The following is a 16,139-nucleotide window of genomic DNA, read 5'->3' on the forward strand; positions in this document are numbered from 1 at the left end:
TACAGACAGTGTGTTTGAAAGTCAGGGCACATTTGATTCTGGATTTTTCTTTATAAACAGCTTAACCTTTTTTGTTTAGTGAATACTAGATTTCAAACAAGTCTGTCTGTATTGACTGAGCAGTGTTTTTTCTGCTACAGAAGTGTTTAATCCTGAGAAAACTCAGATCTGAAAACCTCTTCGTTGGCTGAAATGTTCAAAGATTTAACAAATTCAGCAAGTGGGAAAATTAATCTTTGAATAGCAGAAACAATCTGACAAAATAAGCCATAAAAGTAGGTGCCAGGAGTCGCAAGGAAGTTCTTAATGCAGCACTTGCTTAATGTATACTCAAAATGCATCCACTTTTGTTCGAAGATCCAACAAAACATACGAAATTGGGTTACACCAATTCTCTTGATCTATGAATCTTCCACTGTGTCAAAGATAATACACCAAACAAACTTACATGTAAATGGTGTGATAAAATGATCTACCGTATACATTATCATCCATTAATATTGTTGGGGCTAATGCATTTCATCTGTCACACACTTTGTTTTATATTATCCCCACCTTACTAAAAAAACACCATAAAACCTGACAGGTTGACAGCCGTGCAGGTTACCTGCTGAAAAGAGAAAGTCCAAGGACACTGTTTCGCCCACAGCTGCAGGTGAAGAAGGAAGCAGTGTGGTCAGGTTGTGAGAAAAGGTGTGCTCTGCTTTAGGCATTGCCACTGTCCTCTGGGCACGTCACTTCATTTCTTTCTGCCCATCTCCATCTTCCACTGAGTGTGTTTGTAAATAAGCGGAGCTGCACCTGTTCTCACAGTAACCAGTGTAATGTGCCCCACGCTTAGCAGAAGCCTCCAGGCTCTGTAGTATAGCATAGTAAGTGAAAAATAACAATTCATAATAAGATGAGAGACTCTGAGATCACTCTGACCTTGAATTCTCTACTGTCTTTTAACAGTGAGAAGGTGAAAGTGGATAGAAACAGCCCCCTCATTTTGTGTAGAGCCACCAATGACCCAGGCTGCATTTGAACCACCGCCCTAGAGGCGAAGGGCTTTGCGTCTCATTGCCAATTCACAGTGAGAACATAACTTGAGCCCACACACTAATGCTAAGCAAGGGCTGAGTGTTACTAATCCTTGTTCACATATCTACACCTATTAAAATCACATGTGTGAAGGTTTGCAGGACTTGTTCTTTTATTGTAATGATTGGGCCTTTCATAACGTGTTCATAAATCAAATTAAAAAATGAAGTATCTGTAAAAAGGAGAAAAGAAAAATGCAAGAACAATATGTGGCTTTCTTCCTCAAGCATATTGTGCTGAATAGTGTTGTTTGGCTTAAACTGAAACATTATGTTTTTAAAAGGCTGAGAAGGATGTTTAGACATAGTGATTTAAAAGACCCATTATCACAGGTGCTGCACTTTATCCTCTGATTCATTCTTATTACCAGAAAAGCCACCTCCGCAAAGGCTGCCTGTCAGTGTCCCTCCCACTGGAATGCTTGCCCTTCTCCCTGGCTGCATAATGTGTGGAGGGCAGGATTATCCAACTTGCTAACCATTCCTCTTGGCCCGTGGGCTTCGGTATGATGGGGAAAATCTACTTGGATGAGATCTTTCAGATTCTGACTTTCAGTGACCCTGTGACAGAATAAGACAGAAAACTGCTACTTTTTAAAATGCCAGGTAGTTACTTTCAGCTGCTAACAGATTTCCTCATTCCTGTCAGAATTTATAAGCATCCATTAGAGTTCTTTTTTTTTTCTTCATGTAAATTAAGGGTATCAGTCCTGAAAACCTTAAATAATTCTCTTGAAAGACCACTTTATCCCTCCTGATGTTTGCATCCCCATGGACCAGGTGTTTCACAAGGGAGACCAAGTGGAGTGACGTAAGACAATACTGCTTTAGAAAGAAATTATGGCAGCCAGGGGTGAGTGATGAAACTTGCTTGTCCAGTGCTTTTGTGAGTACAATCACAGTGGTCATAGGTTGTGTGTTATAAGTGCAATTGCTCACAATATAATTTTGAGCCCTTTAGTGATACATGTGCAATCATGCGGAATAAATCTCTTAAATGTTGTCTCACACATCATACTGTTTTCCCTGATGCTGATGGGAAGTTGTTCCAGGTAAATCACACCTGCCTGGAAGTGGAGCAGCCTGAAACATAAAATGCCAAGACTACTTCTCCTATGCTCTCTGTACCCATAATTCCAGTCCTATTTCTTTCACTCCCCCAAATATGCCATTCTTTGATCCATTGCTTTTCCAGCAGAAACTACTTTCATCACTTCAATATCTTCACATATCTTATCCAGGATCTCAATAATGTCTTTTAAAAAGTCATCTGTAAAGTGATCTGTTTTGGCTATTGCTATAAAATCACAGCTTCTGAAACGCAGTGGTGTGTAGGGCATGGATGGATGTTCTGTTTGGGAGATGTCCTGTCATGTCATTCCAATGCCAAGCTGTCACTTCCCAATGCTCCTACCGGTAGTCTGGTTCTTTGTCAGAAGAAAAGAGGACAAAGTGTTTAAAATATATCAATATTTTTCTAGCACTACTTTGTCACAAAAACAAATAGTGTATTTTTCGTATGTTATGTAATTTTGACTGAGATGGTTTGTGCAGGATGAAATAAAAAATAACAGCCCATGAAATCAGGGACAGGAGGCAAAGTATCCACACAGCAATATAAAGAAGTTTTCCCCATTGTACACAGACTGGGGAGCCAGTAGTGATTCTTTATTAATTCTATTTTCTATATCTGTTGCTGAAATTATTTTACACAAATGATACTATCGAAAGTGACATGGCCTTCCATTGCCCTGTGCATATCACACTCAGTAACAATAAAAACTCTTTGGTTTTATAAGGAATTAAAGACATAATTTTCACTATGAACACACGTGGTCAAGCTCAAGTAACCACATCCAAGTCCTGTCATCAAGAAAAAATTCTGATACTAAAACCATACAAGACCAGGAAAAATCTCAAATGTCTTCACTCACCCTGACTGCCAACACCTGCCATTCAGCATCAATACCTAACTGATGTCAGGTATTAAAAGACCCACCATATTTGTTGCATACACCTGTACTTCACATCTGAATTCCAGGAAAACCGCACCCCCCCACTCAGTCAAAGCAGAGCCAATCAAGCAGTTTGCTCCTCTTGAATCTCTAATGAGCTCTTGGGTGCTGGGTTGCTGGGAGTCTGAATGGGCCTCTCAGTGCACCAGTGAGCTCCCAATTGAATTCTGGTTTTAGCAAATACATATTTTCATTTGAAGCCACAGCAAAAATTATTTCATGCTGAAAACAAGCATTCCTGGATCTTATAAACAAACAGTATAAATAAAGAAGCCAGGCCTTCAAGTGTGACTTTGTTCTAGAGAAACATTAAATGCAGTACATCACACACACTCACAGTCACTCTCCCCACCCTCTTCTTAGTTTATATTTTCTTTTATTTGCAGTCTTTTAAAAAATAATTACACAGCTTAGCACAATTTGCCATCAAATTGAAAGGGAAAAAAGTAATCCAACACTTCACTCAGAGGTTGGAAATGCTGCAGACAGAAATTGTTAAATCCTTAACATATCAATCCAGAGTTGTATAATTCACATCCAGAGCTGCTACTAAGTCACGGGGCGGGGGGTGACTTAATATGTTCCCCAAAGTCCATTATGTTATCCATATCCAGGAAGATATCTGTGCCAGAGCTTTCTTGAATCAAAGCAATGTCCACCATTCTTCAACTGTGAGCCTGCTGAGATTCTTTTTTTTTCAGCTTCTGGCAAATAGATATCTGGCTCTAGTACATGCCAGATTGATGCACTTTGTGACTGATCCCTTAATAATATTCAAGTCTCCTAGCCCCAGAACACAAAAGCCCAGCAACTGCACAGATATCTACCTCTGATATTTTTTGCTGATATATAAAAAAAAAATCCTATTATCTCCCTCCCTTTAAATGTGTTCATTCTCTTGTACTAGACCTCACAATTTTAAATATTTTTTTTTTGGCTTTGATGTAGGTCTAGTGACAAACATTTATTTTTAGTTTTAGCAAATGTGAAGAGAGGCTACAAGTGAAAGACAGAGAGAAAGAGAGAGGGAGGAGGAGAAAATATGTGTGAGTTTTACACTTGGGGCCACATTACACCAATGCAATATTTTCTATTACATGTATTCATATTAAGATGCCCTACACGACTTCAGGGCTTCCTCCACCATACACACTCATTACTCTTAAGCCACGCCTGTGTGTTGAGCTGTTTTCTAACTCTGACTAAAAATTCCAAGGATATAATTGTTAAAAAGACTAACAAACACCTATTGCAAATAAAGTGGTTTTTAGAAATCAAGAGCTAAAAGTAAACAGCCCACTGTGGCTTGATTTCTTATGTTTTTGTTGCTACGCTCCTGTGAGACTGAATGAGTAGAACTATTTTATAACACTGTGCTGTGTATAATGCTCCTTAGTTACAATATCATGATATGTTAATACATATCTACCCTTCAGTCTTCAGCAGTTTCTTTCATCTGAACAGATGAGATCTAAGCCACATTTTTTTCAGTCTTTTTTGATTTTTGGATCCCTACAAATTTCCAATCAAAATATGGCCCCCTTTAGAATTTCCATATGTAGAGATTGCTATGTAGCACCTGCAAACCCATTTTCCTTAACCTTTTTTTAGTAAAGGTAGCAGGAGTCTGTAGGTCACAGACTGAAAACATTTGCTAAGACCTCACAAGTTAATTAAACTGCAAACCCCTCACCCATTCAACCAGCAATACCTCCAATTGGCAAAGGTGCCAGCCAAGGGACAGAGAGGATCATTGTCTTCCCAAGAACACCCCCACGGACAGAAACTTCTCCTGGGACACTGAATTTTCAGCTTCACTGTTAACCTCCACTCTTCTTGGGCAGTTGGTAGATCTGTCAGTATGAATAGTGGGCACAGAGATCTGGAGATTTGAAGGTTTCTGGCAAATGTAGCCACTGAGCCTGTTCCTACAGTGTTGTTTCACAAGGAACCTTTTGCTGTGTTTTCAGTATTACCAAGGGTTTTTAAACAGTAATCAGGCTTTTCCCCTTTTCTTTGGATGACATAAAAATCACTGCATTCTAGATGTTGAGGTTTCTTGTGTTTGGGTTTTTTTTTGGGGGGAGGGGATGTTTGTTTGTTTTGTTTTGTTTGATTTGGGTTTTTTTTTGTGGTGCTTGTTTGTCATTTGGGAATAAGATTTAAAAATTGTAGTCAAAGCTCTTTCTTTGCTGCTTGTTTGCATTGCTAGTATAGGTCTTATCTTTCACAGCAGACTACACTGCCACTGGAGTGCTAAAAAAAAAAAGCAGGACAACCCATTAAGTGAAGATCAGAAGTTGAACAAATTGGGAAGCTACATTTCATGGAACTGCTAAAATCCTCCGGTTTTGCTTATTTGCCCTTAAACTATAACCTTGTGAAATGTGCAGTTGAGATTAAATCATTGTCAAAGTTTCAGCCCCTGTGCCCTTCCATTACAACGTGTGAGAGTTCCCCCTGCGCATTCTGAGATAAGTCTGCACTATTTTTGTTAGAATAGTTCATGCATTCAGAGCGACTTGTTCCAGCGCAGATAAGGCAAGTGGTGCTTTATGATGTACTAGCTGGTCCTGCTGAAGTGTGTGTTACAACAGGCTAAGTATCACTTCCCTGTCTACACTGGCAATTTGGAGCAAATTGGGAGATTCTATTTAAGCTTCTGTAAAAAAAAAAAAAAGAAAAAGAAAAAGAGAAATATTTTACAATCCTCAGATCAAACTTGTACAGACTCCAAGATGAACTCCTGCACAGAGATTTCCAAACTCCCCATAGAAGACCAATGGTAAGTGTGTGGGAGGATGATGGGTCTGAACGTGTTTATTTCCATCTTTTGAGGAATGCAGCTGGTGAGAGTAATATAAAATTAAGAGTAAAAGAAATGCTGAAGGCAGTCAGCAATATGTGTATTTTTTTTCCTATCACTTTTTCCAGTGGCTGTAACTTGCAAGAGGTATAACGTGATCTTAGCTGGAAAAGGATATTTGTGAGTGGGAAAAGGGGTTCACAGTGTAGTCTCTGCAACCATGGCATTAATAACAGCATGGTGAGCAGTGGGCTCGAGCAGTCTCCTCTCTGTGCATCTTCCCTCATGGGTTCACTGCTCCCTGCCACCCACACTGCCCTCTCCCTATGGACCTTTCCTCCAATGGGTGCTAAGTTGGACCTCTCCAATAGTCATTAAGTTGGAGGACATAAATATTGTTTATCTCTCAGTCTTCTGTCATACTCAGCTGAAGTTAATCTATGGTTACAAATGCTACAGCATGATGAGGTGAACCGCTTTTCTCCAAGAAGCCAAGATAAAAGAGGTGAGATTGTCAGCCAACAAAACTAGGGAAAGTTAAACTTCATATATCTCTCTGATGAAAAACAAGCATAATAAATCTTTTAGAAAGTAAAACAAAACAAGGGCGCTCTGTGTTGTCAAGGGAAGAAAATCCAGAAGGATTTTACAGAAACTTTTAAGAGTTCTGGTCAAAGTTATACTAGAATATCACATATTCTATTGAATTAATGTTGGTGCCAGTTCAAGAGACTGTATCCCAAATGTCACGATCTTGGCATTTCCCTTAAAACCACAGTTCCTAGGCGTCCGTCTCTCGGAGTTTCAGTGTTTTCTTTATTAAAAAATGGAAATGCCTATCCTTTAGGGTCTTTATGGTCAAGATTTCAACTAGGGAATGCAAACAGGAGTGTACTGTAAACTGGCTTAACATTAACACTCCAGACAATAAATTTAGGGTATACAAAGACATTTGCTGTTGCCAGCTAGTAGCTTTTTCCTTCTAGAAAGTATCTTCATTAAAAGTGAAGCTCAGCTCATAGGGATGTAAAGTTTTCGTGTATAGTTATCTGCCAGTCCTTCAGGCAGTGGCTGCAGTCATCAGAGCAAACCAGGTACCGTAGCAAGGTGAGTCATTGCACACTGGAGATGTTTTAGCCAGCTGGGATAAGTCACTGTTTGGGCCTCTTTATTAATTTTGCATGACACTCAGATGGCCAGCTTAAAGACAGGGGAGACAAAATATTCTCTGATGTGTTACTGTTGCAGATAATCGTCAAATTTGTTTTCACTGCCTTATCCTGCAATTTGAAAAACATATGCAGAGCCCTCTGCCTGTGGTGTCCCACAGCTGCCAGGGAGGAGAACCTGAAGGCATGAGGACCTGTTCTGTTACGGACCACAGAATTGCAGGAAAACAAGCAAAAGCTACTGATGATGAAAAGGCAATACAGGATGATTCTCTTTTATAGTATTATTTGGTTAGAACAAGAAGAAGACGAGTTTGAAAAAGACATGTGGTGCTTTATTTTCCTTTCTTTTTTTTCCCCCCAGAGAGAGTAATGAACAACTGCTGGAACAAAATTTGCCTACAGTGGAAGCGGGATTCTGACTTGAAATCTTTAAAACCAGGTCAGATGTCTTTCTAAATGAAATATTGTAGTTCAGCAAGAAATGGCAGACTCGTGGCAGGAACCACTTGTTGAAATTCAATGACCTCTGTAATATAGGACCTCAGAGCTGAAGATCATAATAATCTCCTAAAAATCCTACTTTTATTTATTTGTATTAAAGTAGTGCTTAGATTCAAATTACATCTGCTTGCAGAAAAAAACCAACATATTCATAAAAATTTTGTTGTGTTAAATCAAAACTAACATTGCTATATTCTGCTAAACATTGTAAATACACTTAGCAAAAATAGGCAGTCATTGCCAAAAGAGCATGTAATACCCCTTTTCTAATATAAACAATTAGTTTTGTGCACAGAAAGAACCTCATGGATTTTGGTAACAAATTCACGCACACATGACCAAATTGGTGCAACAGGATTTCTGGGCATGTTAAGTACCTGATGTGAAATAGAAACTCCCTGCATGTCCTAAGGTGGCTATAGATGGTCATTGACAACAGTACTTATTTGTCCAGAAAAGAACATCTTGAAGTCTGATTCTGCAAGTTTTTGATTATTCTCCCAAAGAGAGCTGTGGTAGTTCACCACTTTTCAGGTTTGAAATCAGGAGGAAGGAAGGAATTTCATATTCCTACAAGTAGGTAACTGCTGCCTTACCAACTTTCCTGTAATTGTCTCATACTGCAACAGCGAATGTTTCAGTCATAAATCATTTAGCTCTAGTGCCACAGGAAAGTATGCAAAACGGGCTGCATGTGCTATTTTAGCTATGTTCTCCACTCCTGCCTGGACATAGATTGCTTTAGGTCAGAGGGACAAAGAGAACAAGCCTGAGGACGTGTATATCGATGACACTGTGCACAGTTCTCCAGATCCTCTGTATACAGACTTCTTCAGTCTAGGCCACCAAAGGAACCTAGAGACCAGTGTTATTCTGATTTATGTCATCTCTGCTTTCTTCTGCATCCCTTTTTGGCAAAATCACTGCTTCAGCTCCCTGCCTTTTAGAAGAAAGCTAAGCTAAGCAAGGCAAAGAAAAAAGATAGTGCCTCAGGCGAGCAGTGGTGGTGCCAATTCTACCACAGTGCCTTGAATGCCAGATTATGTCTTCCCACGGATGTAGAAGATGTCCTAAGGGTGCTGTTGCCCAAAGAATTACAGTGGTTCTTGTACAGCTATGATATGTTGTAAAAAGGGTGAATGGAGCAGGTGAATGGACCTGTACTTCAGGTAAAATAGCAGACAAAACACACTGAGTTTCTTCTTGTGAATGCAGGACCCACTCTTGCCCTTTGTGTCTCCCAGATTAGAAAGAACAGTCTCCAGTGGAGTTTTACATCTACCAAATGCCTTGAAATCCCTACAAGGTGCATTTGAAATGTACATTTGAGAGGGGTGCTGATCACAATCTTACATTTGCCTTTTGATTTGAAATTGCAACGTCCTTTCTGATCAAGGCCAGGAACTCTCACCTGCAAAACAGAACTCTGTAGGATTAGAGTCCTTGAAAGGAGATAATAGATCCAGAGAGCCAAGGTAGAAATGCAGGAGAGCAGCTCCCTGGTTTCCCTTTTGCAGATGCATGCTTTCTGAAGGAGAAAGTGAGTCAAGAAAGACAGTCTTGAAGACCCAGGACGGAAATGTCCTGAGACCTATTGCCTCTTCTCTTCCCAGTCTAGTAGACGGAGGATGGTTGGAATTACTTCTGTAGATTATCCCCCTATATAATCCTCCCAAAATGGTTGCAGGTCCATCTCTTCTGTTTCATTTCCTAGGGATCCTGCATTAAGTAAGGACAGGATGCTCAGACACCAGCTACACTGGAACTAACTGCAAAACTTCAGGCTGCACTAAGTTTCCCAGAAAAGACCCTGTTCCAAGGGCCTGACAACTGCACATCTCCAGAGACACTATCTAGAGGCGCCAGCAGTAGACAGAGCCTCTGATGCAATAAATCTTGGGAGCCCTCCTGAGACACAGGCAAAGCACTTGATGTTGTTGATATCCTGATTGTTTTGGATAGCTCATTGTCACCTAATTGTACTGTAGGAAGGTCTGTCCATTCCCTCTTGTCTGCTTATTTATGCCCTCAGGCTATGTAAAGGCTGCATGTTGCCTGAAACAACAGCCAACCACAAAGTCTCCAGTGCCACTCTTTTGGTATGCGCTAGCTCAGATTCCTTGATGCAAGAAAAACCTCTGTCTGTTGATAAATGGCAGCATATTTTACAAAGAGAGTGAGACTGCTCTGCTCCTTCAGCAGGGCTCTGCCTATCTCTTTGGCTGACTTGAAACTGCTTGATGTAGTTAGGAGGCCTTTGCCAATTGAGAAGGGGGGAAAAAAAGACACATACACTTCGGGAGCTAAGGGAAGAAAAGGAAAGGCCAAAACAACCTTTAAAGCAGAATTATTATTCAGAAAATTATTTGCTAGGAAATAGTAAAATACAGTAAATGTCTCTATTATAAATGGCCTGGTCAAGCTATGAAAATACTCTCAAGGAGAAGTTAAGAAGGATTTTCCTGAGAATCCTTTTACTTTGTTTATGCTTGAATAGATCAGCTATTAATTAATATGATTGTTAATCTTGAAGTGTCAGGAACTGGTTTGCACATGCAGTGGCAAAGAGGTGGCTCTGTGCAAAATACTAGTAACAACTGCTTCCACGGAGAAAAAACCCATATGTTCCCCTAGATTTCTGCCTTTGGTGGCTCCTGGGAAGAGTACACTTCTTGTGGACATGTGGCTGCCAGCCTGCAGACCTGGCTGGGGTTTGGGCTGGGTGTTTAACTCTGGCTTTGCAGGAAACACAGTATTCATTCACTTCCTAGCCTAATTAAAACTTCCTGTCTTAGTCCAAAATGACGTCCTCTTGGTCAACCTCCCCTGTCACCCTTACTGACTGCATTATGGTGATGGCCATACGTTGCTCTGAAGATCTGAGGTATTTGGGACAGAAAGACATGGTGCAAGAGACAGTGGTACACTGAAAAGCACGAAACTTAACTGGACTGATTTGGAGAAAAACTGAAGCAGGAAGGAATGCACTGACTTGCTTGTGGTTTGAGGATAGGTCAGCTGTGACATGGTGGGATCAATTCTATGATTACAAGTCTGTGATGGAAAGATACAGCCTCTTTAGGAAAGACAGGAAGGCAAGAAAATCTCCTTCTATACAAAGGAGCAGCAGGAAAGAGGAAATGGGCTGTTGGGAGCTTGTGGATCAAGATTAGAGGACAAGCCAGTAAGGTAATACTGTGATGAATTTGTTACAGATCATCTGATTAGGGTGACAAAGTCAATCATGTCTTTAAACAATTAGAAGTCTCCAGATAACAGTCCACAGGGCTGTTGGGAGAATTTAACCTCCCTGACTTCAGCTGTAAGGACAAGACCATGGGGCACAACAGGTTTAGAAAGTCTCTGGACTTTGTTGAGGAAAACTTCTAAACACAGCTAGTGTATGGCCAAAGGGTGGATGATGGTCTCATGGATCTGCTTCTCACAAACAAGGAAGCATTGGGCAGGAATATGATAATCAAGAGCAGCCTTGGCTGTAGTGACTACAAGGAACTGTGAGCCTGACAGGAGTGAAGAAAACAAGCAGTGGAGCACAAACCTGAGGCTTCAGGAGAGGAGACTTTAGCATCTGAGTTAGAACGTTACAGTCTGAATAGGTAGACAACTAAATGCATAAAAGACTGTTTAGATGACCAAACTCAAATGACAGTGGTAATGGTCTGACCCCCTGGTTGTTAGTGGCAAGAGCAGTACTAAAGGGCCCTATCCTAGGACCTCTTTGACATTTGTATCAATCACCTGGAGGAGGTCTCATCACATTTGCAGATGACATCAAATTGGACAGTCCAGTTAACCTGCTGTAGGGCAAGGTTGCCGTCCAGTGGGACCTAGAGGGGCTGGAGAAATGGGCCAATAGGAACGTTATGAAATTCAAAAAGAATAAATGCAAAGTCCTAACTCCTAGAGTCCTCCTCTGTCCTTAGAGGCTTTTGAAATCTGACTGGACAACCCCCTAAACAAATGGGTCTAAATTCAGAGCTAAAACTTGTTTTGAGCAGGAGGCTTGACTGAAGGTGTCTTCACGTCCCTTCCAACATGAGCAGTTCTGTGATTGCTTGGTATGATCAAATAATCCCACGTTGTTAAACTTGATTGTTTTAAGAAGTTACTACCCCTCTGCTGACTATTGCCATCCATCAGCCAGAACCCCTACAGCTGGAACGCAGCTGGAGCATGTTCATGTTCACAGACCATTGCAAAACTAATCCCTTTTACCTCATATTGCAACAGACTACAAATGCATACGCAGCTAATTACTGTGTGTCAGTTGAAAGGGCAGTCATTTCTGGCTGAGGGCATGCTTGTGCCTTACAGCTTGCTGGGTTTGTTGCCTACTGCCATCTGCTCTCAGCCAGGGTTCACCTACAAGATCATCCTCAGTGACACTATTGGTGCAAGCCAAATTATTACCATTTTATTACCTGTACTACCATATCATCCACAAACTCTGTTTAGGGACCAATATCCCAGCAAAAGCACTGAGCAAAGGAAGGCCCTTGCTCCAAAGCGCTCACTGCCCATGTAGGTGCCAGAGCCCAGGGAACCAGCCAGGCAGTGGTCTGCAATCTCAACCAGTGACTTCCGTGCTCCAGGTCCTTAAATGCCATGTGGTATTTCTTAGATAGGTGAACATACTGCATCTGGCTAGTGCTTGATGTTTGCCTGTGACCATATATATATAGACGCATACACTCAGCTCCTTCCCTGTGAAATGAGAGTGTTTTGCAATGGACTACTGCTTTGGTTGGTTTGGAAAACAGAGACATGTAAATATAAATCTGAGGTGATTAGTTTAAAAGTGTCTATTTACAACTAACCATGGCTAAACTTGCTGGTTCCACTTATTTGTTTGTGTTTGGATTATTAGATCCAGTTTGAGGCAATGGCCAGCTATATAGGTGCACATATACCTCCGCTGCACAAATAAATCAAACTAAAGCAGCTCAGTTCTTGTAGACTGACATTAGGATAAGTATATCTTAAGAAAGTTCTTATTCAGACTTGGCTTCAGGCAATAAAACGTCATAGATGTATAACTCTAGTGAGTGAAATTTCTAGGGAGCAAATTAGGCTAAAAACATCTTCTAGAGACAGCTAGAAAGGAATCAGACACCTCCTGAAAATAAGGCAAGTCATGCAGTAAATGTTTCATTTATTGGATTTCTTCCATTACTATTAGGGTTAAAAGATGTGTTGTCAATAAAAATGGTATATTTATGGAGGGCTCTGAATTTCAGAAGCCTATTTCTTGTCATTCACTCCTATAGTGCTTGATATCACCTCATGATAAAGTGTGAATAATCTCTGCATGAATGCATATTTCTACCCATTAACGATTTTATTATTTGACAGAATTATCTCTAACAAAAGCAAGAGGTAAAGCTGTGGTTTAGGCGCTAAAAGGGAGGTATGTTCCTACTGAGCCATAGCCATGACTTGGGAAGCAGAGCATGGATTGAGAGACATCAGGCTGCGTTAAAAGATTGAAAAACAATGAATACAGTTTTTTGGTGCCCAATTTTCCAATGTTTCTCCATCAAGTGCAAATAGAAAGCCCATCTTATTGCTCAAATAACACACTGTGACCTGGTCAGTATGTGCAAAATCTAAAGCCACAAAGAAATCTAGCAGTAGCATCACGATTTGGTTGTTTGTTGATATTTTCTCATTTGATAGCTTTCTTGAAGCTATGTGCTTGTTTCCGTCAATGCAAGTGACTGCAGACAGGAGCCACGGTTTCTGTGTTTTCATGCTGTCATCTTGTCTGCCCTAGAAAAAATTTCCCCTCTGCTAATTCTGGAAGAGCCAGTACTGGTAAGACACTGGGCAGATGTGTTTGCTTCAAGTTATTGGATCCTTTTCAATATTGATTTTTTTTTTTTTTGACATTCAGAGCAGATTTAATGATCCAAGATTATTTGTAAACATACGGACTCCTTTGAGCTGTAGACTCAAATCCCAGCCTGGTCAACCAAAGTCCTTTTATCTTTTCAAAATAAATAATTTGAATTTTACACATTGAAACCTACATTGGGACCTTTTGGAGAAGCCCATGAAAACAGATGACTCACCCCAAATATGTAAACATTACCCAGGAGATCCAGCTGGCAGTTAGCAGGCCATATTTCTCTGATAGAGACTTGGGCCTCTGGTGAGACATTAAAGATTCCAAAACATTTTTTGTGAAACAATAAATCTCCTTGGCTGCCTCAGTCAACCTCTTCCCTCTTCAGTTCATGGCAACGTGAACTGGCAGGTGAACCTGACTTTTCACTGTTCTTGTTCATGAGACGGCAAGATTCTTGGGAGCAAAATGTTGGGCTGAAGTGTAAAATGGTGACACCATTGTCAGTAATCAAACCCCATCGCTCAGCATTTGGTATATTGTACCAAGTTGTCAGAGTTGCAAAACCCTGGAGAAGGGCACTTCATCTGTGCTAGAGGTCAGCTTTGGCAAGAAAGCCAACATCTCTTGAACTTGGAGCACCTGGCTTTGTCTTGCTGGCTGTTACTTAAAATCGGGTATTCAAACAATAAATTAGTTTCCATGTCATGGATTAGTTTGCCCTTTTTTTTTCTTTTTAATATTTTGTTTCTTTCATTGTTACACACTATACTTTTTTTAATTCAAAGTATCACCTGAGAACATACTACTCAACAGATGCTATTGACCCCGGAGAGCTCTCATTTCCCCCATCATGAAACCTGTTACATAACGGGTAGTGATACAAATCAGGTGCATAAATTATCCAAAGTGACTTGTACTACCTAATTAAACCCTATTGGTTTAGTAATCATCAGCAATCCTTGGACTTCACAACCACTCTAAGCTTCAGTTTGAAAACAAACCTCTGGAAGTTTCCAAAAGCAAGAACTTGATGTTGCCATGAAAACTAGAAAGCAGTTTCCTGGCCCTTCATGGGGCTTCTCTGAGTCCACTGCAGTGGCAAAACTCCAGGGGTGAAAACGTGCCCAGGAAACACCTTCCACAGCTCTGGGCTTTCCAGAGCCATCTTCTATACCCAGGACCACCACGTGGCACTGAGAAAAACAACGCCAAGCTCCTTTCTACCAATATTTACTCATGTGAGTAACATTACTTGCATGAGTAGTTCAGGTGTGTCATCACCCTCACGAATAGTCTGTCAGTGATGGTACTTGAACGTATGACACTCTACAGAATCAGGACTACCTTCTGCAACCAGGTTTGGGCAACAACTGGGTCTGTCTTGTCTTGCACGTCAGCTTTTGATAATGCTTACTAAGTAGTTAGCAACTACAACAGGACTGAAGCAAAAGCGTGCTTATTTAAGAAAAAATTCATAGCAGGTTGTGAAAAAGTCTTCGAAAAACAAAACAAAACTGTGCAACTGTTTTTGTTCATTTGGGTCAAATTATAACACATGGCCCTGCAAAGTAAATAGGAGTCTGTCACATTTGTATTTCTAATCTCATATTGTTCTGGGATATAAAGGCATTTTAAAAATCAAAAAGCAAACAAAAATGGAGAATATTTGTTAAGATGTCACTCTGCAAGGCACTAGTTTGCAAAGACAGTAAGTGCATAATCAGGGGCAAATGGGGAGTGTGCATGCCCACAGACAGTTATTTAGTAAAATCTCTGAAAGTAAAAAGCAAGTTAGTCAAAAGACCAGTGGAAAAAGAAACTGTTCAATGCATTTGTACATTGAGTTAACAGTGAAGTATTTCATTAGTCATGTTTTTACTTGGTGTCTTAAAATAATCCCTTTTCTGTCTCCATATTCCCACTTAGACATTGTTCACAGACTTATTTATTTATGAAGTCTGAAGGTTAGTCCCTACCTGCTGAGACTAATTAGCCCTGTTCTTTGTGTCCTATGCAATCCTGTCTGATTAAATGTACACATTTGTTTTACTTCTTTTCATGCTTCCTTTCACTCTACTTCTGCTTTACTGATTAATATTAAAGTTGTAAGTTGCAGTGATTTTTTTATTTCTATTTTGTCTGCATCTTTCCCTTTAGTATGCAAATTTCTATGTGAACTTTTTAATGCCTGAGAATTCGTGTTAGCCTTGTCGATCTCTGTATTATTATTTTTATTATTCTTTTTATACAAGACAGTTTAGCTGAACCCCCCAAACTCTCTAAATATTGCATGACAAATTGGCTTTGTTTTGGAAACCCTATGTGCTGAATGACCCTTAGCATGAGCAGCAGGTTAGATTTCTGGAGGAATGTTTGGATTATTTAGTACAGCCTGTCCCTTGCTTTCAAACACCATTTCCATTAGGCAATTTACTAATTCCCATTGAAATTACTGTCTTCCCCACCCCCCCAGTCCCCCTCCCCTCCTTTTGTTCCTTGCCCATGTTAAAGTTTCCAATTGACTCGTCCATTGTTACAATTTGTCACTGCTGGAAGATCAATTTGTTTCCCCCTTCCCCCTCGCCACATTAGATTCGGGGGAACGGATGCCATTTCTTGCATCCGCATGACTCTGCTCCCCATTTTGTTGCCGTGCAGGCAGAGCCCGGCCGGTGACTTTCGCAGCCCCGGAGC

The sequence above is a fragment of the Manacus vitellinus genome, unplaced genomic scaffold, assembly GCF_001715985.3.
Source record: "Manacus vitellinus isolate BGI_N305 unplaced genomic scaffold, ASM171598v3 scaffold_15_pilon, whole genome shotgun sequence".
In the NCBI taxonomy this organism is placed as follows: domain Eukaryota; kingdom Metazoa; phylum Chordata; class Aves; order Passeriformes; family Pipridae; genus Manacus; species Manacus vitellinus.